The sequence below is a fragment of the Rousettus aegyptiacus genome, unplaced genomic scaffold, assembly GCF_014176215.1.
Source record: "Rousettus aegyptiacus isolate mRouAeg1 unplaced genomic scaffold, mRouAeg1.p scaffold_m13_p_13, whole genome shotgun sequence".
Classification (NCBI taxonomy): Eukaryota; Metazoa; Chordata; class Mammalia; order Chiroptera; family Pteropodidae; genus Rousettus; species Rousettus aegyptiacus.
This window is the reverse complement of record NW_023416288.1, coordinates 33,752,266-33,773,887: the sequence shown is the minus strand read 5'-3', so window position 1 is coordinate 33,773,887 and position 21,622 is coordinate 33,752,266. Positions and strand designations below refer to the sequence as shown.

The following is a 21,622-nucleotide window of genomic DNA, read 5'->3' as shown; positions in this document are numbered from 1 at the left end:
TGTAATCAGAGAGAACGTTCAGAAAACATTGTTTGGGAAGGGAAATAAAGCTTTAGTCTTACTTCCAAGAGAATAAATAATGCAATTCCCTTTCTCTGGGGCTGTGGTTATGTTGGCTTTAGCATCGCTAATAAAACAAAGCAAAGACACAGTCCTCAGGAGGGAGTGAGATAAAAACATCAAATATTTAACCATTTGGCCTGGAAATGTGTGCAGGGACTAAAATCAGGTCCTTTCACAAATACAACAGATACTAAAATATCTACTTCAAAGGCTTTTCAGGAGGAAAGATAAGACTAAAATCAAAGAGAAAAATCTCTTGGCGAAGTTTGTGGATATACATCTGAAGAGAAAGTTTCACTTTGTCAAGAAAAGTTTTCATCTAATTTTAAAAGATTAGAATTTATTTTATACTTTGGCTGAGGGGCTTAACATCCTTCCTCTTTAACTTATAAAGTATTTGTTTGGTATTATTTCTTATGTTGCAATATTATAATTTTGTTCTATATGACACCTCACTTCCATAAGAGAAAATTCACCTCAAACTGTGATAAGTTTTTAATTTGTAGCAATTGTTTCAGAGCAGTTCTGAACAATTAGCTGAATATTGTTGAAAACGGTTTAATCTTTTTTAAGTTCCTGATTTGCTCTAATTTGCATTACTTAATGAAACCAGTCTTGAAAACTCATGGGTCCCGATAAAACCATACATTAAAAAATATGTGCATATTAAGGTTTCCTGAACATTCATTTCATCCAAATCCATCTAAAACTGCTAGAAAAGGGCGTGGAATTTCTGGTGAAGTAGCGCCACCATCTGGACATTTTAATAATAGCAGTTCTAAGGACCCACATTGAAGATGCTTTTCTAGCGTCTGAAGAGTAAATGACCCGTTATAAAGTTCAGAGAGGTATGGCACGAAGAGAAAGTGAACTTTACCCAACACTTTATACTTGAAATGTAGTCACGCATGTATAGTTAGTGCGCATGTGTGTGTTCCAGACATTAAAATTCCTCACCTGTACAACGAGGATAATAATTCTATCTACTTAGCACAGAGCCTGGCACGTAGCAGCAAGCAATACTGAGAGGTATTATTGAACCTGATAGTTATTTAACTTCCTTTAAAACACCTGAACTAACATTCGTTATTTTGGCAGGACTGCAAGACACTGTCTGGCCTCAGTCTCCCCGCCCAGCCTCAGCGACCTCCACTCCCAACCCCTGGGCCTTCTTCCGGCCCCTAAGCAGCGCCCCCTGCCGCCCATCTTCGTCTGTTTCCTCATCTTTCATCTGTTTGCACATTCTACCTCTTTGCTCATTTAGGCCGCGCCTCTCTTGGAGGCTAAGGCTCTCTTCACCTTTCCTGTGAATCTCTCCCTCTCTTCCCTTCCACCCATTCCACACCTGGGAAGTGTTAGTATCAAGCTGTTCCTTCCCCTCCTCGTTTATGACTTGCCTTCACACAGCTGTAAAACTCCTGACAGCAGGCACAAGATGCTGGACATCGCTGTACCCAGAAAAGCAGCTGGATGTTTGTTTTTATGATATTAATCTCCATGATGAAAATACATTTCCACACCCACAACTTCACAACCAAGATGATCTGCCAAAAATTTGACCCAAACTGATCATGGAAATAAAACCAAAATCTCTGACCTAAATTAAGAGAACTGTTCACAAATTAGCAAACATGAGGGCTTAGCCCCCGAGCCACACTGAAAGAAGATAAGAGTAGATTTGTTATCTTATTATAGAGATAATAAGAGGGTGGTTACGCCTCAGTCCCACAGAGATCCTTTTTCCCTATGCAGCCCCCATGGAAGGACTTATTTACGCATCTGTATTTGTCATCCCAGCGTCTCTCTGTGGTGACACAGGAGGCGCCTGGAGACAGGTTGGGAAATGCCACCTCCACGGCAACCTGACCGGCATGGCCTTGAGTTAGAATCCTGCTCCTATTACAGACCAGCTCAGTTACCCATGTAAGTTGTTTAACCTCCTTCCTTCTTCTGTATGATATTCATAATAATCCCGGGCAGGGTTGCGTGAGGAGTGAATGATTTGCATGGTGTGTTAATACACACACTCAGGGCCAAACTCATGTCCGGAAGAGAACGCGGGCATTTGAGGACTCCTCCCACAGCGTCATTGGCCATCATTTCAAAATTCCCTTGCATTCTTCCTTTTTTAATCCAGTGGTTGAAATGTGACTTCATCCTAGAATCACCAGCAGAGGTCACTCAAGGACAGACTGAATTCTCACCGACCCCAGGCCTGACTAAGGACTGCATCATTGTATTTAAAATAGCAGAACATTTTATGGTAGCGCGTTGTTTAAATGTTATTATTCTATATTGTCCATTAAGGGCTACACTGTAACAGTTTGATTTATGCTCTACTTACAGAGTCTTCTTCCCTTAAATTCTGTGTGGAGAGACCTAGCTAAACACTGTCCGGCTAGAGAAGTGGAGGAATGCAGTGCATAGAAGAGGGATGGGATAATGGCATCACATTCTCCATGACACAGAAAAAATAGTCTAAAACAATATTCAGGTAGAAAGAGACGTGTGCCCGCACTCACATAAGCTGGGCTGCTGACAGGAGAGAAATAATTGTCTCAGAAACTCGGAGGTAAGTTTAAATGCTCTGGGCAGTCTGGTGATATTAGGAGAGTAAAAACTGGAAACCTGGCCCTCAAAAAGTCTGACCTGGTTGCGGTATATACCATAAATATGTGTAATAGACTAAGGCCACTTAAAATAAAACAGACATGTTACAAATGCCGAACTTTGCGATTTAAATTTCCTAGTGACAAATAAGACATGTACCTGATGTGATGCTTCAGTTTAAAGTGCTTCTATATCCATTACGTTCTCTCACTTTCAAAATGATCCCAGAGGTTCACGAGGTCACAAACCCTTCTTGGGGACAACGGCCACATTTCATGGTGTTTTGAATCTGCCGCAGATCATTGGACATAAGTGGCACTCCGTATATTTGTCGAACGAATGATCAAAACGGTTAAAACCATACCATCAATTACTTATATACACACAATTTTGTTTGTGTAATAAATTTATTATACAAATTAACCAGCTCACTTGGCCAACAGTCCAAGTTGCAATAATATTTAAATGGGCTGTAGTTCTAGGCACCTGTCAAAACCAATGAAGTTTGGCGTGGGGTCTTGGTGTTACTATCTTCCTCTGTGAAGTCTCCTAAAGCTAAAAATCTTCCAATAGCTTTGATGGCTAGAAGGCTGAAGTGTCTATACCAGCAGATGCCAAGGTACCTGCAGCATTTTCCCCTGGCTACGTCTCCTCGGTGACCCTCTCTCTTTAGGGGTGGGGCTGGGTGGGAGACATCCTATCCATAGTCACACTTGACAGAGTAAATAGAGACAACCAGTCAAATCAATAACGTGGCAACCAAATACACTCAACACTATGAAGGTGACTCAGAGAAATTGAGCAAGTAAAAATCACTGGGGTTAAAGCAAGGTTTTAAAGCAGAATCTAAAAATCATATTTAAAAGGTGCAAAGGCATTCCTGGTGAAAAGTACAGGAATGGACGAAAGCAGAGAGTTTAGAATGATAAATTGCCTGCAGAGTAGCCCAGGAAATTTGCTTGAAGAATAAATATGGAGACTACTTGTTAGATGGGTGGCAATTTAAATATAATTATTGGGAGGTTTTGATTTAACACAGAAGACTATAGAACTATGACTCATAGATCATCGAGATTTTATCCATCTTCGTATAGTCAGTGTTTTAATTCATATTCATTTGAATTGAATTGGACAATTGGACAATTCTAATGATTAGAAACGTCTTCCTTTAGGTTTTTCAAATTTGGTTTCCTTTCAGCTTCCTCCCATCAAGGCTTACGCAGAACAACTCTAATCCTTCTCCTAAGAGGCAGCCCATCCATGCTTACACACTGCTCTCCTCACTCACAGAACAGACACCCTCACTGCTTTAATGTTTCCACATGCTGTGCTACCACGTTTGGCCAATGGTCTCTTTAAATAAATGTTCCACAAGAGCATCCATCCAAAACTGTGGGCCTTCATCTCATGAGCATCTCATAGCCACCACTAAGTTTGTCACCTCTCAGCAGTGGAATTTACCTGTCTCTGTAGCCTCCCTGTGATGAGATTCGAATCTGAAGCCAGTTTCCTTTACAAAATGCCAAACGTACCAACCACAGAATCCACCTCACCACGTTCTCATAAGGAAGGGTTTGCTGCCACCATTTTTCAGGGGTGAGTGGGGATGGCATAGAGCAGAAATTGGGGGGGGGAGGGGAAGTGAAATAAATGTGGAAAATAATTTACCTGGCCGACATTGCTAGCCAGTGGCCAAGGGATCAATTACGTACAGTCCTCCCGACTTCTTGCTCAGGATGACTTATGGTTTTCCTTAAACAAGAGACCACGCTGCCTGGGGAGATAGTCCGGCCACCGCGGATCGGAAGGACAGCGCCTATTTCCTGACCCCGAGGGAGGCCTTGGCCTTGCCCCGTGTGGGGACCTCTCCACTCACCCAGCAATAATCCGGCGCCTGCCTCCCAGCTGGGTCAGAGAGAAAACCACCCAGCCAGGGGGGTCTGGCCACCAGGTGTTTGTTTAATTTGCCAGTTCCCTTTCGGCGGCAGCCAGGATGCGCACTGTGCGCTGGACGGGCGCACATGGATACGGTACATGCTGTCGCTCATTAGGGAAGCAGGAGGCAGCTTGAGCCCTGGAAAGCAGGTGGGGGCCAGGGCTTGCCAGTGTGTGAGAGTAAGGGCTGCGAGCAATGGGAGAGGGCCCGACGCGGGGCCAGACGGAGGCCGGACACCTGGCAGGGTAAGTTCGTGGCCAATAATTCGGTTCTAGCACAGTCGACGTATTTTACACCAAATTTAGGGGGTTGGGAAATGGTCGTGTTAAGGGTCCCAGCAACCCACACACCATCGCTTCTCACTGTCTCGCTGTCTCTTTCTCACACAACTCACACAATGTGCGCAGCGCACACAATGCGACCTTCCTTCGAGGAGGAAGCTGTCGTTTTTAATCTCAGGGCAGCCTCCCACCCTAGGGGAATGGCACCACCTGGGAAGGGCAGATTTCTGCTGCCCCTGCGGGGCCTGGGCGACTGGCCACTGAGCTCCCAGCTCCCAGCCGCATCAGCCACCTTTGCTGCGGAACGGAGTGTGGGAGTGTGGGCCGCAAAGCAGGGGCTTCCTCACGACGAAGCTGTGCTCTCAGCTGTAACGTACCCGCAATCACCCCCATGCCCCTCCCCACTTCCCCAGTCACTTTCTGCTCTCTCTCAGGACAGAGAATGTCATGAAAGAAAGTTGGCCCCAAAGGTGTCCCTGGGCGCCTCTGTCCAGAACCAGAGAGGAGTTTTGGCAGAACTTCCGAGGTGGAAACGAACTCCTAAAGGGTTCGGGGTTCCGCGGATCACAAACGATTAAGTGACTGTGCTCTGTAATCCGCCCCGGGGGGCGGGCGGGCGGGCACCTGCCAGATTTCTGGTAAAACATTGCTTTGGTTGGAACTCGGGGGCTTTTCCTTCGGGGTCCCCAGGCCTCGCGGAGGGTGGAGAGGACACCTGGACTTATTTTGGGACAAATCTGACATGTCATCGTTTACCGAAGAGCTTTAAGATGCCAACCACAGTATGACCATGAGGTCTCTTGACCCCACCGGAGTTGCCTGCAGGGAGACGGGTGCCTCAGTGCTTGTAGGAAACGAGCCCCCTTTCCTTTTTCTTCCAAATGCGGAAGCTCCGAGGCCTGGTCCTGGATCAGCTCTGCCTCCACGAAGAAGAAGTTAGCATGGACTTCTGTGGGCCTGGCACGTGCCTCCAAGTCACTGGGAATCAAGTCACGAACGGAGTGGCTTCTTGTGACTAACACCAGAGGAGTGAGCCAGGGCTCCCCGGAGGGAGCCTTACCACACGCGGTAGGTGGGGCGGGGATGCTGGGTGCCCTCTGTGAGGCAGTGGGTGCGCCTCCGGCCGGGCTTCTCCAACCCGCGGCCCCAACGAGGGGGGGCTCCAGAGGCCAGAGCACGAGGCCCACCTGGACGCCCTGGCATGGGGCCTGGCCTCCGCTGTCAGGGCTCAGTGCACGCACCCAGATCTGCTCCGCAGATGGGAAAGCAACTGGAGTCACCCAGGAAGGCACAGTCGCTCTCCACACTGCCGGGACAGGGGGCTCTGGTGCGTCTCCACGTCTCCACCCCCAGCCCCTCGGGCGGAGGGCAGGCGGGCTGCCCTCCCCCACCCCAGGCAGAGCCCGGGCCTGACGAAGGTGCGAGAAGTTGGGAGCAGTGATGCAGCAGCTAATGGGGAAACGCTTCCGCAACGGGCTACGAGTCGGTTTACAAAAATAGGGAAGAAGGGGGAAAACATCTATTAGGTTGCAATCTCTTTTGGGGGAATATGCTTCTGAAGGGAATGTACATGCCATGGAAACAAATCCCCGAAGCCCAGTTTCAGCTTATTAGCGCTAAATTGGCCTCAGCAAATGAGCACTGTAATTGTCAGTGACCTGAGGTTTTAGAAGCGCACTGGGACTGTTTGCAGCGATTTTACGTGCGCCCCGCAGAGCCGCTGAGGGGAGGCGCCGCGCCCCCCCGCGACCTGCTTGCTCCATTCCTGAGCCCAGAATAGCAGCGGAGCCTCCGGGCCCGGGGCCGGGTCGTGCCGCTCCACTCCGCACAGGCATCTCTGGGGGGTTGAACCTTCCTTGCGATCTGTGCCCTGCAGCTTGGCGCTGTGCAAAAGGCAGGGACAGGAAGTGGAAGGCACAGTCAAACCATTCTCCTTGGGGAAGGAGCCTTCGTCTTGAACTGCTTAAAACGGCTTTGGGAAAGCCCTCTCCTGGCAGAGAAGTGGCGGTGGTGGTGACGAGTGCAGAGCCGTGACAGAGGAAATGGACGTGTTCAGTTCCCAGTCCTGCCGAGGAACAGGCAGGCGTGATGGGAAAATGAGTAGAAAAATACCCTCTGGTCGACAGCATACAGCCCTGGTGGGGAACTGGTTCTAAATCTGCCTTTTGTTGTTGTCCTTGTTGTTGGTACTATTTTCCATCTTTTTCTCTCCTCTGTTATGAGATTGGGATTCCATTTTTCAAAGCTTTCTTCTTGAAACGCTATTTCATCACATCTGTAAAATAGCAATATCGTGGTGCTTCTCCAAGTATTCTGACCAGCCCATGGCTTCCTTTGCCAGCTCATCTTCCTACACACACACACACACACACACACATACATACACACACACACACTCACTCACTCTCGAAAGTTTGCTGTGGCTGGATTCTTGGCCATTTGCTCTTCCTTTATCTTCTCTCCTTATGAGCCATTCTTGTGGCGTCTTCCAGCATAACATGACCTATGTTCGTGACTTTCAATTCTGTCCTCTCCAAACTCCAGCATTTAATTAACTGATAAATTAATTCAGTAAACATTTACTAACATATACTATGTGCAAAGTATTCTCTTAATTTCTGGGAACATAAAAAAATTAAATAAAGCCCCTCCTTGCCCTCTCAGACCCCCATTTGGGGCATCTGCAAAAGTAGAAGGTGAAGAGGAGAATGTCGTCCATCATAGGGGTTTAATGAAATGACATTTGAGCTGGGTCCCCAAAGAAGAGTGGAAGGGGCTCCATGAGAAGAGGTTGTAGATGAAGTACCAAGACAAAGAAATTAGCAGGAACAAGGCATAAAAGAAGAATTTGTCTTTAAGGGACCAGAAATAGCTCTTTGCATCCTCCTTACTGGGTCCCAAACCTGTGGGATGGGTGTTTCAAGGCCTCAAGAGGAAGAATGAAATATCCTGATTTTGGTGAGCACTCTGTTTGTGAAGAAGAGGTTCAGACATCTGGAAAACCATGTCCTCTCATGAGAAGGATGTGGGTTTGAACCTGGGGAAGTACCAAGATGATCGTGGCAATGATCCCATGATAGTTTATCAGGATAGACAAAGCACCAATGAGCAAATCTGGGAACCTGGAGTCACGGAGCAGATGGACATGCTGCACTGAGTAATTGGCAGCACTTTCCTAGAATTCCCTGGCCAGGTATGAGACCCCTAATATGCAGGGGAGTGAAATATGGGGAGAAATCCACTCATGAGAGTGCTTTACAGGTGATTATACACTTGCAAAATAGCCCCTGCGGGGAAATATTAACAAAACTGGGATTGTACAGCTTAGGGAAGATGGAAGAGTAGCTTGGGCACAGTATATAGAAGGCTTTACTATGAAAAACGATGGCTGATCTTCCTTCTATTTATTTTTCACTGGGGACGGAAGGAAAATAGTTTATTTGTAACCCAAAAAGGTTTTGATTGGATATAAGAAAGTTTTCTAGACAAGGAGGTCTTTTAAAAATACAGCCAATGGTTGGGTCCTTGACATAATTTATAGGTAGATTTGCCTACAGCATGCTGAAATAGCCTGGACGACCTCCTCTCAAAGTAGCGGTTTTATCCTTGGGTTGAAGGGATGAAATTGTCCACGATCAAACCAGAATTGGCTATTTCAGCCCATGGTAGACACTTCAGATTCTTTTGCCAGAAATAGATTTTATCTAAATCCTGTTTTCTTGATACCTGCTTGCACTCTCTTCCTCAATTCTTGACCAGGTAAAGAGAAGGCAGAACTGCAAAAATGGACCCGACTCCCTTCCACCTTCCCACTCTATTTCAGACTGGGTCACATGACCAGTTAATATTTTCATTTCCTGTCTTTGCCGTTACTATGAGAGGCTTTCCCCCTTGGTTCCTAAGTAAAGCTCCCTCTACTTGCGCCTTAATTGCTAACTCTTATTGCCACAGGGACAGAATTCTCGTGCAGACTGCATTCCATCAACTTGTTCAATTTCAATAAATAAAGTTTGAATATTACCATGCCTTCCTGATGGAGGTTTGAGGAAGTTCAGAAGCTTACAGAGAAGATAGGGGGTAGAAATGAATTATTTGCCCAGGGAGTCCTTAAATGTCCAGTGAGAATAGAAGATAGAACAAATCTATTCCCAGAACATGGGGAACTTTGCAGCTCAAACCTGAGACCCTGTCAGAAGAAGTGCAGACAGCAAAAAGTATCTGGGCCACAGACGATGAGGGGTTCTTTGTGTACCTTTTGCTCCATGTAACCACACCCCTCCCCTTTCATTCTCTCCCACCTCTAGCAGCTCCCCTGGGAAATGCCCTCCAACAGCTTGTGCAGTGGCAGAGGGTGGAAGCAGCCCTGACCGCGACCAAACCACATGCTCGGTGAATCGGAATTGGGACTCTTGCTGAGCCAGGGTTGTCAGAGTGCCAAGCACTGCAGGAAACACCAGATTCCAAGCACCATCCTGTAGGACCCACTAAATAGACCTGCCACCTCGACTATCAATCAAGCCACAAAGCTGTCCGATGCTCTGTTGCTCTTTGCGGGAAAGCTATGATGCCTGAGAAGCTTCCTTGTCACCAGCCTGAATAAAGCTACTAATTTGTATCTAACTTATTTTTCAAAACTCCTCCAAGCTCTCCAACTTCGATGTCAAACTATGTTAACAACGGCTGGCTTGGAAACTCCCTGTAGGATTTGTAAGAAATTAATGTTAGCTTCCTCTCAACAGAAAGCTAGGGCTTTGCAAAACACACCATATGCTTGTCACTTTGCCAATGAATCAAGATGTTTTTGCAGCCTTCTGAGTCTAAATAATTAATGATAATGTCTAAAGATTACCCCAAAGTTCAGGGAGTAAGGATAGGGCCTGTGCAGTGTCCAAAGTTACCCAACCTCAGCTCAGACCAATATTTCACGTGATAAATGGCCAGACTTCATGACCACCACTCACACACACCGCCCACTCATTGCCATTGTTCATTCCCTTTTCTTTTTCCTCTCCTTTCTTTTGTAAGTAGACTCTTTGAGTTGCTGCAAGTAAGTGCTGCTGCCTCTTCCCAACCCTCAAATGATACACTTCTACCCAGGTTTCTCCAGCTTTCCCTTAACAGATAAGAGTGTGTATCAGTTTATCCCTTAACATGTGCACTGTTCTTATCAAGAGATTAATTTCCTTTCAATACACTCTCACCAACCACTTAATCCAAACCAACAAATCAAGTGAAATAAATCAATAGCCCAACTAACTTTGATGATTTGTAGGGATTATAGGTTTAGTTAAAGTTTTTTCAAAGATTAGATACTGAGTTCTTGCCCTATAAAGTGAAAAGATACCTACATGATCAATTTAAATGGTTCCTCTTAACCAGCAGAAGCCTTCAATTTTATAATTAAAGAATCTGGGGGGAAAATAAATCTACGTCACTTAGTATTTATTTTTGATAGATCTCTTCTCTTGTTTTAGCTTGTCATGATGAAGTGCTCTTCAGCCTTCCCCTGAATGGGCCATTGTGGTATTTTCATTGAATAACCAGAAAGGTCTCACTCGTTGTAAAAGATGACAGTAAGAAGAGGTCATTGTGATGCAGTATTTCCTGTGTGCCAGATATTACGCTGAGAGCCTTACAGTCATTCTTTCATTTGATTCTAAAACAAAAACGAACTGACACCTCATTTCCAGATAAGGAAACCGGGGCTTGAAAAGAGTGTCCAAACTTTTGTCTCAGACTATACAATTAGTAAGTAAAAGAGCTAGAGTTTGAACTGAAATGTTCTCCAATACATCAGATTCTCCTTAGATTCACTCCTCAATGAAGGCCGAACCCAAACACAGCCCTTCCAGGACAGGATGTCATCGACAGTGGAGTAATAAAATACTTACTACTAGTAGTAATAGCCTTGATATGTCCTTCAGACTGAAGCTGCCTTCTAAAGGACTCATTTGTTAATTTACTTCAAATAAATTAGCTAGAAGTCTAGTGTTTCCTGACAAAGGATTTATCATCGGTTCCTATAAAAATAGAAAATTCCTTTACTCTGATCCAGGTTACTTTACGCATTAATCATCATTATCATTACTTATCTATGCTTCATGGTAGTTCATACTCCTAGTTTTCTCTCTTAATTAAATGAATCTTTAGAAATATTAACTGGAAATAATAAAAGTCATTATGGCAGAATAACTGAGTTCACGGTCTATATCTTGAAATAATGATGAAAAGAACAGTGTACTGTCCATAGTGACAGCCAGTCTTCCAGGAATTCAGCAACCTTTCAGATATATTTTATATTAGTTCAGCATAGCTGTGAATGGAACCCACACTCACGCTTAATGGCTAATTATACACAGAATGGTCTTGGGAAAAAGAAAGGTAGAGTTACCTTGGCTTCGAAAGTATTACCTGCCTTGGCCAACTAAGGCTGCAACCATTGGGTGAGTACAGCGGACCCCAGAATGGGCTTGGTGATCAGGAGTTGGCTTCTGAGTCCAGTGACCTCAACCTGCCGAGTGATGTTGATGCAGAGTCGATCAGCACTTCTGAGCCCACATTCATGTAAAGAGAAAGTGTTAGAATAGATGGCCTCCAGGAATCATCATAAGTCTAGGATTTTAGGATTCTGGTGACATCAACAAAAACTATCGCATTATTGGTATAAAAAAAAATCTTTGTTCTCTACTTTGAATATGAGCATAAAAATTATTTAAAGTGTATAAATGTATAGCTGTCAAGGTTGAGTTAAATTTTTCTTATTTTCCAGTAATGGGAAAATATACATTTCATTATTGACCTACTATTCTTTTACTAAGTAGGAATACCAATTCTTAAAGGAATAAGGTGCGCAGAATCTTTACCAAGGGAAAAAAGTGCCTTTGACAATGTTTTAGAGTTTTCTTTTGTACTTCCATTTTATTTTGAAGACTATAAGACTATGGCACACACATTTAGAATTTGGATATTATTCAGGCCAAATGATCATGTTTCTCAAACAGATAGTGGCATTTAAAAGAGGAAAGGGGTTGACATAGATTAAAAGAAACCTGAGACATATCAAATGCAATGTATGGACCTTATTTAGATCCAAACTGTAGGAGAACATTTTAAAGACAATCAAACATTATATTTGTTATTCTTTATTACGATTCTGTCAGGTGTCATAATGACCTTATAGTTTTTTTCTAAGTACTTACTTCTCAGATTAGACAGTCATACTGAAATATTTATGGGTGATTTGATTGTGCCCTTCATGGTCCTGCGTTACCATCTTGAATATCTGTTTCTCCAAGTAGCACCTCCACAAATGTGAACATGGTCATCCACGGATTATCTAAATGTGGATTATCTACCTTGTGGATGGTTGGGAATGAAATTTTAATCCAAAGTGGCTTTTTGTTATCACCAAGCAAGTGTGAATGGTTAATACAAGTATATTTTTACATTAGCTTAAGAAAAACATCGCCTAAAGACATTTAGAACCCCCACAGTGTTGTGTTATTTTCGTTACTACTCCTCTCAACTTTTGCACTATCTTTGCTTAGGCTTCTCAGAAAATAAGGCCTGAGATAAAGGCTTATGTGTGAGTATGTGATGGGTGTAAAGCTTAGGAGCAAGAGTGAAGCACAAGGGGAGAGAGGAAGAAAGAAAGAGGCTCCAACACAAGGACACATCACAGAAGCAACTGATGGCTTTGTCCTCCAGGACCAAATAACCAGCCTTGAGATAGATTTCAGATGTTATTTCAAAACCATCCATTCAAGGCGAACACAGGGGCAGAATGTATGCCTCAGTTCCCATGCTCCTTTGGTCAGATGGGTCTGCCCAATGGGGTGTTAATTACCCTCCCCTTCAAGGTTGCACATGTGTCGACACTGAGCAGTTTCTTGGTGACTTCCTTGAGAGAGATGTGCCGGGGTAGGAGGGGAAGCAGGAACTGTCAAGACAACATCTGCATGAAGCCAACTGAAGCCCATGGAGATGAGCCTGAGGGACTCTGAAGTAATGTTTAAGGCAGTCTGAATGCATAAGTATTGAGAATTGGCTACTATATGACAAACTATGATCTTTTGGAAGTGTCAATACAGAAAAGTAGATAATTGAGGCCTAAGAAAATAAAATGGAGAGCATCTTTCGCTGAAGATGCCTATGTTTGGAGCTAAAGAAAAGTTTTGGAAGCACTGTTATCCAATTTCTCAGTTCTCAATTTCATTTTGGGTGTATAGTATTATTAGCATATAATATTATTATACTACAGCAGTCCCCCCTTATCGGTAGGGAATACATTCCAAGACCCCCAGTAGATGCCTGAAACTGCAAATAGTACCAAACCCTATATATACTATATGTATATGCATACGTTTTTTTCTATACTTAATACCTATGATAAACTTTATACACTAGACACAATACAAGATTAATAACAACAACTAATAACAAAATAGAACAATTATAATAATATACTGTAATCAAAGTTGTGTGAATGTAGTCTCTCTTTCTCTCTGTTAACCTAGTAGGCTACTAAATGACGAATGGGCAGGTAGCATATACAGCATGGAAATGTTGGACAATGGATGATTCATACCCTGGGAGGGATAGAAAAGATTTCATCATGTTACTCAGAACGACACAAAACTTAAAACTTAAGAATTGTTTATTTCTGGAATTTTCCATCTAATATTTTCAGAATGCTGTTGAACATGAGTAAATGAAATTGCAGAAAGCAAATCTGAGGACTGGGAAGGACTATTGTATATTATTATTATTGTATTAGTAAAAGTGGAGAAAGTGGGTTCTAGGAGCATAATGAAAAATTGAGAAGTGTTTTTTTTTTTAAATGAAAGGGATGATTTTTTTTTTCTAAGTTATCCAGTTTAATTTCTGGAAGTAGTTATTCCAAAATTCATTTTCATTTTGAAACTATTTTCTTGATTGAAAAAGTCCTCAATTTTCATAATTGATGACTATTAACGAAAAATGCTAATTTTTAAATGTTATAAAACCATCAAAACACTACAAATTACATTTGCTATATTTTATGAAGTTAAATGATTGAGGAAAGTATATAATTTAATTGAGTCAATAGTGATAAGTCACCTTATAGGACATCACCCATCAGACACTTTGTATAGTTGAGAAGAAGATTAAAAAGATATTTTTCAACCTCTCTGGGGTCTATAACCTGGTGAGAGAAACAAATACATATACAAAGTCCTTATAATACAGAGCAGAATAAGTGCTTCAACTGAATCCCTGAGACCTAAGAGAGAATAAGATTTTGGAGGTACTATGGTAGGGAAGTTGCAGTGGTGATGACAGTGATGGCTTCATGAAAAAAAAATTGGAGGATTAAGATTTTGACAAGAAGAGAATCGAGCCTCTGTGAAAATCAAATAAGTATTATATGGCTACTTGGACTGAAGGCAAAATTATTTCTCCTGGGAATCCTATTTGTAATTCTGCTTGATCACTTTTATGTCACTAAATTATTTATATACTAGTGGCATAATACTGTTGAAGCTTCCCCTAGGACTACAAACAGTCCTCGGCAGATGTGATTCTCTTGCTTGCAAGCTCTTTCCCCAAGTAAGAGAGTTCCATATTATTCTTACAGAAATGCCACTTTATTCACTGAGAGCAGGCTCCATGCCGTTAGGGTTAATGAGAAGGGAGCATGCTCATGGGATTCTATAATAAATGGATTTTTTTGGATTCTGGGAGCTCAGTCTCTAGACTGTTGTCCCCAAGGTGAGGCCATAATTCAACCACCTATAAGTTAAAAATGCAGGCAACTGGGCTGCGATTCATACTCACTGAATCAGACCTTCAGCAATTGAGGACAGGAGTGTGTGTGTGTGTGTGTGTGTGTGTGTGTGTGTGTGTGTGTGTGTGTGTGTGTGTGTGTAAATATCCTTTTGTTTAATGCATGCAGAAGGTAGCAAACCTTTACTACAGAAAGGAGTTGATTTGAAGGGGTAGAGAGGCAGCTGTCTTACATTACCTAACCTGACTCTTCTGCTGAGGTCATACTCCCCAGATTTCCTTGGAAAGGTAACTGTAAAGGATACTTGGCTCTTCTTGGGGAGTGGGGTTGCAAAGAATCCAAAAGTCTGGACAGGTCCTAAGAACTTTGGGGACCTAGGAAGAAGACTGCTGATGCATGGCTGAATTTTTATTTCACTTTGTTTTTTCTTATTTTGTTCCGTGTTAGTGATAAAAGAGCTAGAAAAAATAATGTATGGCTAGTGACTCCAGATAGGAAAACATACTTGTTTTTCAAATGGCCAATGGTAAAACAAATAAGTCCAAACCCATGCTCTTATTTTCCTTTTCACTCCTGTGAACTTTGATGCAGGTAGGAAAATGTCTAGCTGTTTCTGGCTGTTCTTCTAGAGAGCTCCCTTCACTGTCATCTGGTAATTATCTTTGCCAGTTCTGTGCGTATCCCCTTTTTCTTAAATTGTGTGTCTTCCTCTTTCTTGGTTTACTCCCTCAATATGGTCGAGCACATCATCCAGTAGTTTTTTTCAGAAAGGTTGCATGTGAAGTAAACTCCTTGAGCAATTCTAAGAGGGAAAGGATATCTCGTCCAAGACCGATATCCTGCAAACTAACCTCCTGGAAAGTATTGACTTCTTTCAAAGCTCGATTTGAAGAGGGTATGCTGGTGTTTCAGGCAATCAATTCTGATCATCACTGACATTTGGATCCCCATTCTTCAATCATTCCAGGGCAAGGCTTGGTGCTTTATTAACCACAAATACCGGTGATATAAGGTCCACCAGTACTTGCCTCTTCATACAGCTGCAACCTCAAGGCTTGGATCCTAGCCCTGATTATTCCAGAAGAGGGGCTAGTGCCATCTCCATTTAAAAAGAGTGTCTTGGCAGAAGAGGCCTAGATATCAGTTTTTTCCAAGTGCTATTACCATTGTACCATGGCCTCTGCTCACACAGCTGATATACTGATGCTTCCCTAATTATGCAGTTTAAAAGCCCCAAAGCCCAAGTATCTGAATACCTTCTCCAGAATCTGACACCTCGGTCTGTCAGACTGTATTCCTCCCCAGAGCATGGTGGGCAGTGGGAGAACTTCGCACCTGCTACTGATGCCGTTACCATGAATTTTCCCAGTTAACACTGTTCTAGCACCCCTGGTGTGTATACTGTCTGGACATTTGTCATTGTTTACACAGTATCTTGAATGTGTAAAAAAACCTCTATTCTCCTGTCCCTGCTCCACTCATACTACTCCCACCCCTCGTACCACAACTACCACTATCTGATAGTTTGGCTGGGTATGAATTTCTGGGTTAAAATAATTTCCCTTTCAAATAAATATACACATTAATCCATTCTTTACTCAATGTTACTTTTCAAGAGTTCAGTTACACTCTAATTTCCAGTCTTTTACATGTGATCCATTTGGTTTATTTCTTCCTCCCTCCCTCCTCTTTCCTTCTTTCCTTCTTTCCTCCCTCTCTTTCCTTCCTCCCTTTCTTCATTCCCTCCCACCCTCCCTCCCTCCTTCCTTGAAATTCAGAATCTCCTAACTCAGGATTCTGAAATTTTATACTTCTCTACCTTGGCACAGGCATTTTTTAAATCTATTAAAAAATAGATTAAAGAACATAGTTGTTAGGTGCTTTATACCTGGAAATTTATGTACTTTGGATCCAGAAATTTTTCCTTGAATAATTTCTTTGGTGACATCCTCTAGTTTATATAGGTCTCCCTTTTATTCAAACATTGGATCTCCTGAAATAATCTTCATTTTTTCTCCCCTATTTTCCTTTTCATTGTTCTCTCTTTCAACTTTTTCAAGATTTCCTCAATTTTGTCTTCAAATTCCTCTTGTAAAATTTTCATGTCTGCCCTCATAATTTTAATTTCCAAGAGCTCCTTCTTGTCTTCTAAATGTTCCTTTTATATAGTCCCCAGTCCATTTTTTCATGAAATGTCTTCTTATATCTCTTGGTATATTAATGTTATTTCATGTTTTTTTTGTAGTTGCTTTTTTTTTCTTTGTCTCCCTGCATTATTGTCTCTTCTCTTTATTTTAATTTCTGTCTTTCATGGTAGAAGTTATCCTCAAATGTCTGTTGATCCTTATCACAACAGTCATGTTTAATACTGGAGCCATAAAGACCTACTTAGAAGCTTTACATGGAAAGGGTAACTCTTTACATGGAGAGCTAATTAATTGGTTTATCATGTAAAAGAGGTTGTGATAAAAACAAAGAAAAACAATTTGCACCAATAATGTGCATGTAAAAATAATTCTACATTCGAGTTTAGGGGTTCACAGATTAAAAACTCTTTAGTTAATGAAGTAAAATGCTCACTGCTGTTTTTTACACTTTGAAATGAACAAATACTTTTCTAGCCTTTGCTTGAACCCCTTGAAGAGGGGTGCCCACTATCAGCCAAGTCAGTCCATTTTATCTTGGAACAGCTTTTTTATCAAAAAAAAATATTCTGTTTGATCCAAAATATATCTCTCTATAATTTCTATCCTTTTGTCTTATTTATGTTTATTGGAGACATTAAAATCCAATCAAAGGATTTTTTTTTTTTACTTGCTGCTACATCAGTAATTCAACCTTTTTAGGCCAGTGCTATAAAACCACTACCTCTATTTCCCTGAAAATATCTGTAAAAGAAAAAAAATTAGAGAATAATGTTTCCCCCACCCAGTCTTTCAAGGATGATCCTGGATTATTGGGTGCTGTGATATGTATTCTGTTTGAGATGCAGAGATGCCCACTGGAGTAGTTAGAGAACAAAGGTTTATATTGGGAAGAGTTAACTACTCAGAGTGGGTGGCAGATCAAGACTAGATCTGCTTAATTGGGGGCCAGAGAAGAGCCATTTGGGGAGTTTTGAGAGTGACAGAGTTATCCAGACTGGTCAGACTCTTATCTTCATTTCTCCAGTGATATCAGTAATATCAGTAGGCTCTTTAGCTTTTGATGTTTTACAGTAGCTTAAGAGATGGCTTTATTCCCTATCTACTCAACACTAACAGGGTTAAAGAGATCACATCTTTTCTTTTTTACAAAGACTCCACACAAGTCCTAGAGTACTGTCCTTAACCAACAGGGTGGCCAACGAGCTTAATAAATCTTTTGCAGGCAACAAAAGCCATTTGTTCCTCCTACATGCAGCCCAAGAGGAGCTAACAGCAAGCATCCACCAACACATGGGCATGTGTTTCTTTGGCAGAAGCAGAAAAATCCCCGACTTTCAATAAACCATTCTTTAAGCTACCATCTTGTTCCCTTAAAAACCGGCCCCTCCGCAAAGTGGAATTAAGACTCCTTTAAGCTCTCTATCTCACATTTTCCCCCTGAGCTTTAATATCACAGAGGTGGATGAACTTCCAGTCCATCACCTGGCTCCCCACCTCCCCCAGCACCTGGCTTTCTTGTCTTTGAATGAAGACCAGCCAAGAACGAACTCAGCTGGAGAAAATATACAGGGAGGGTGGGAGCCAGGAAGCCAGGGATGGAAAAAACCCTCCCTCCTGAGGTGGTGGGCCCCACAGCTGTCCCAGGCCTCAGAACCCCGCAGAGCCAGGCAGGAGGCTGTCTCCTCCTCTACCCGCCTAGCGAGGAGTCGTTTTGTTGTTATTCTCTCTCCTTTTCTCCTGATCCCTGGCCCAGTATTTGCTTGTCTTGCAGCCAAAGATAAACTCCAGGCATTCAGATGGCTACTTTTTAGATATCTGAATAGAGCATTACCTAAGAGAAAGGAATAATTTGTCTTAGGAATGGCTTTTCCCTTTGCTTTTTTCTTCTTAGCTCATTTCGACTAGGCAACACAGTGCACATGGATTCACAGGCTCTCAGGATTGAAAAGTATCATAATATTCATTGACACTAACCCTATTTAATCCTTGAACCCCATATTCACACCATTCTAGATCTACCTTCCCTCCACTGACACCAAATTTATCATCTCCCAAAGAAGTGCCCATATTTGCAGACAGTGCTATCAGAATTCTCTTCTTCCAGGGCATTTACCAAAGGCGAGACATTTGAAAAGAAAAAAAAAAAAAAGACAAATTTGTGGGTATGTGTACTATGAACAAAAACTCTGTCTCCATTTCTGGTGTTTGTGTTCAAATCAAGAATCATACAGATTGGCTACGGCCATGCTACCCTGAACAAGCCTGATCATGTCTGATCTGAGAAGCTAAGCAGGGTCAGACCTGGTTAGTGTTTGGGTGGGAGACCACCTAGGAATACCGGGTGCTGTAGGCACCAAAAAAAAAAAAAAAAAGATTGCTGTAGTCTTACAAAGAATCATACAGTTTGGGTAGCCTTTCTTTGGTTTGCTGGTATATTTTTAGAAAATTAAAAATAAAAAAAAAAAACATCGGAATTTGCATCTTTAGAGGGCTCGATTGCAAATAGAATGCTAAAGGACACTGCTGTGTTCTGGAGCTATGCTCACTTAAGGAGGGCCCAGCAGAGACGGTGGGAGACAAGAGAGTTAATCACTGCTTTCAGGAGGGCCCGGTGGATCTAGCCAACACGGAGGCCTTGCCAGCTCAGTAAGGAGCCCTGTGTGCTCAGTGGCTTATTAAATGCAAAACATGTACTCTCTTTACTGAATATAAATAGAAGCAAACAACCCATGAAGCTGACTAGGAAAAGAGACAGCAGGGACAGCGAACATGGGACATGGGCTAAAGACAAAGCATGGTACAAAGCCAGAGGTGGCTGTGGGCTATGAAACCTGAGCTCCACACCAAGGTGACCTCCTGACAAGCTGAGCCGGGGGACTCAGGTGGGACACACTGGGGATGTGCTTGGAAGTCAAACCACACTTGCAAGATAAGGAAAAGCATGATTTGCTGCTGTCTGTGAATAACTGAATCTCTCTTACGCTGGTACCAGAGTTCCTGTCCAGAGCACAGTCCTTTTTTCTTTCCAAATGCCTTGCCTTCGGTGCATGCACTGGAAGAGAATGAATGTAGAATAAGGCCAGCCTCTTCTGCCCAAGCATTCAGTGTGCCAATTAGAAAACCAGGGATAGGACAGCATCAGAAGGTGCCATGTAGCTTTATGAATGTTCCCCTGTCTCTGGGCAGACGCTTGTGGGCCCCAGTGAGGACATAATGGATGGTGACTGAGCTTCATGTCGTCCTCAGCATGGGAGGTGATGCCCACAAGCCAAGGGCCAGAAGCACATGGGGGACTAGAGAACAGACACTTTCCTCCTGTTCCTAAACCATTCAGGAACCAGCTGGGTATCGAGAAAATGAGCAGGTGACTTCCGATTTACGAAGCTGCAACCTGACCTCCTAAGCAGAGCCTTTGAGACAGAGGGTGGGAGGCTGACAGAGATAGGTAGATGTGGGCATCTGAACCCACACACTAGCTCCGGTTACATATGGACCCATGAACCAGCTGCTAGAAAGGGCTGCCACGGTGCCAGGAAACTGTCCCTCTCTCAGTGTGGAGGAGCCAGGAAGAATCACCATTTGTTGAAGATTTCTGTTGAATAACGCCGGAATTGAGGATATACAGAGAGTCCTCCAATAATTTGGTTTCATTCATTGTCCTTTCATTATGACAATGATAAAAAAAAATCAATTCTCGGTCAGAGACACTGTGTGGAGTTTGCATGTTCACCTCAGGTCTGCATGGGTTTTTTCCGGGTACTTTGTTCCCTGCCCCCCCACAACCCACAGCTGTGCATGTGTGGTGAATGGGTGTGCATAACTTGTCCCAGTCAGAGTGTGGGTGTGGATGTGAGTGGTCCTGTGCTGGAAGGGCATCCTGTCCAGGGTGGGGTCCCAGTTTGTGCCATAAGTTGCCAGAAGAGGCTCCAGCAACCTGTGACCCTGAACTGGAATAAGCAGGTTAGAAAGAACTATCTTGTTTGTAGCCATCTTTCTTAAATGTACGTACAGGCACATCTATTTCAATATTAAATATTAGAAGTGTTTTGGGTCTTCATTTAGAAGTTTGGTGATGTTTTATTGACCAGAAAAATGCCATAAGAACTTAACTCTTGTTTATATCAATTAAACTGTAGTAAAACTGGTTTTGTTATATGTTATTTCACTTTAACATCAGTTTCCAAGAACGTACTGATGACATTAAGTGAAGATTTACTGTAATTTAAAATTCCTGCTGGTAATATTTCTATATTTTGGATTTACTTCTATAAACTTCTAATTTTTCTTTAGATACTGTTGCCATTTACTGATAAATTTATTTCCCCTGGTGGAGGGTCTCCAACCCATCCCCCAGGATTTCCTTCCCATGGCGATGAGAACAAAGCAAGTACCAAAAGAAGATGTTCAAAATTCTCACACCGAGAAAGCAACAGTACTATAATTTTATAAATACTGGTACTTGCAAAGGCATGGGGGACATCAGATTAGCTAAATGGCATAAATATAATTGTTCATAGATATTTGCTGTCTCTTCCTGAGAGGATTATGTTTTCTTACCCACTGATATTAAACTTTGCCATATGACTTGCTTTCCTAAATGAAATGAAAGCAGAAATGACATGTGTCATATGTCACTTCCAGCAGAAGCTTAACAGTCAGGGCATGATCTGCCATATTCTCCTTCCTCTCTGCCAAGAGACTGCTCCAAACAGAGGCTGCTCCTTCAGCTTGGGTCTCTGGAATGAAGATGATCTGGAGCACAGCTGGAGCTGACTGCAGTTGACAGGTGTCGCGAATGAGAAACCTTGGATATTATAAG

The 21,622-nt window shown here is 42.7% G+C and overlaps 1 long non-coding RNA gene and 1 pseudogene across 1 annotated transcript in view; one reads left to right on the top strand and one right to left on the bottom strand.

Annotated features, from left to right (window-relative positions):
- Positions 1-21,622, bottom strand: part of LOC107518130 — a 389,106-nt gene that overhangs the window by 206,448 nt on the left and 161,036 nt on the right. The window lies entirely within an intron of this gene.
- On the top strand, positions 19,038-19,156 carry LOC118611201 (annotated as a pseudogene).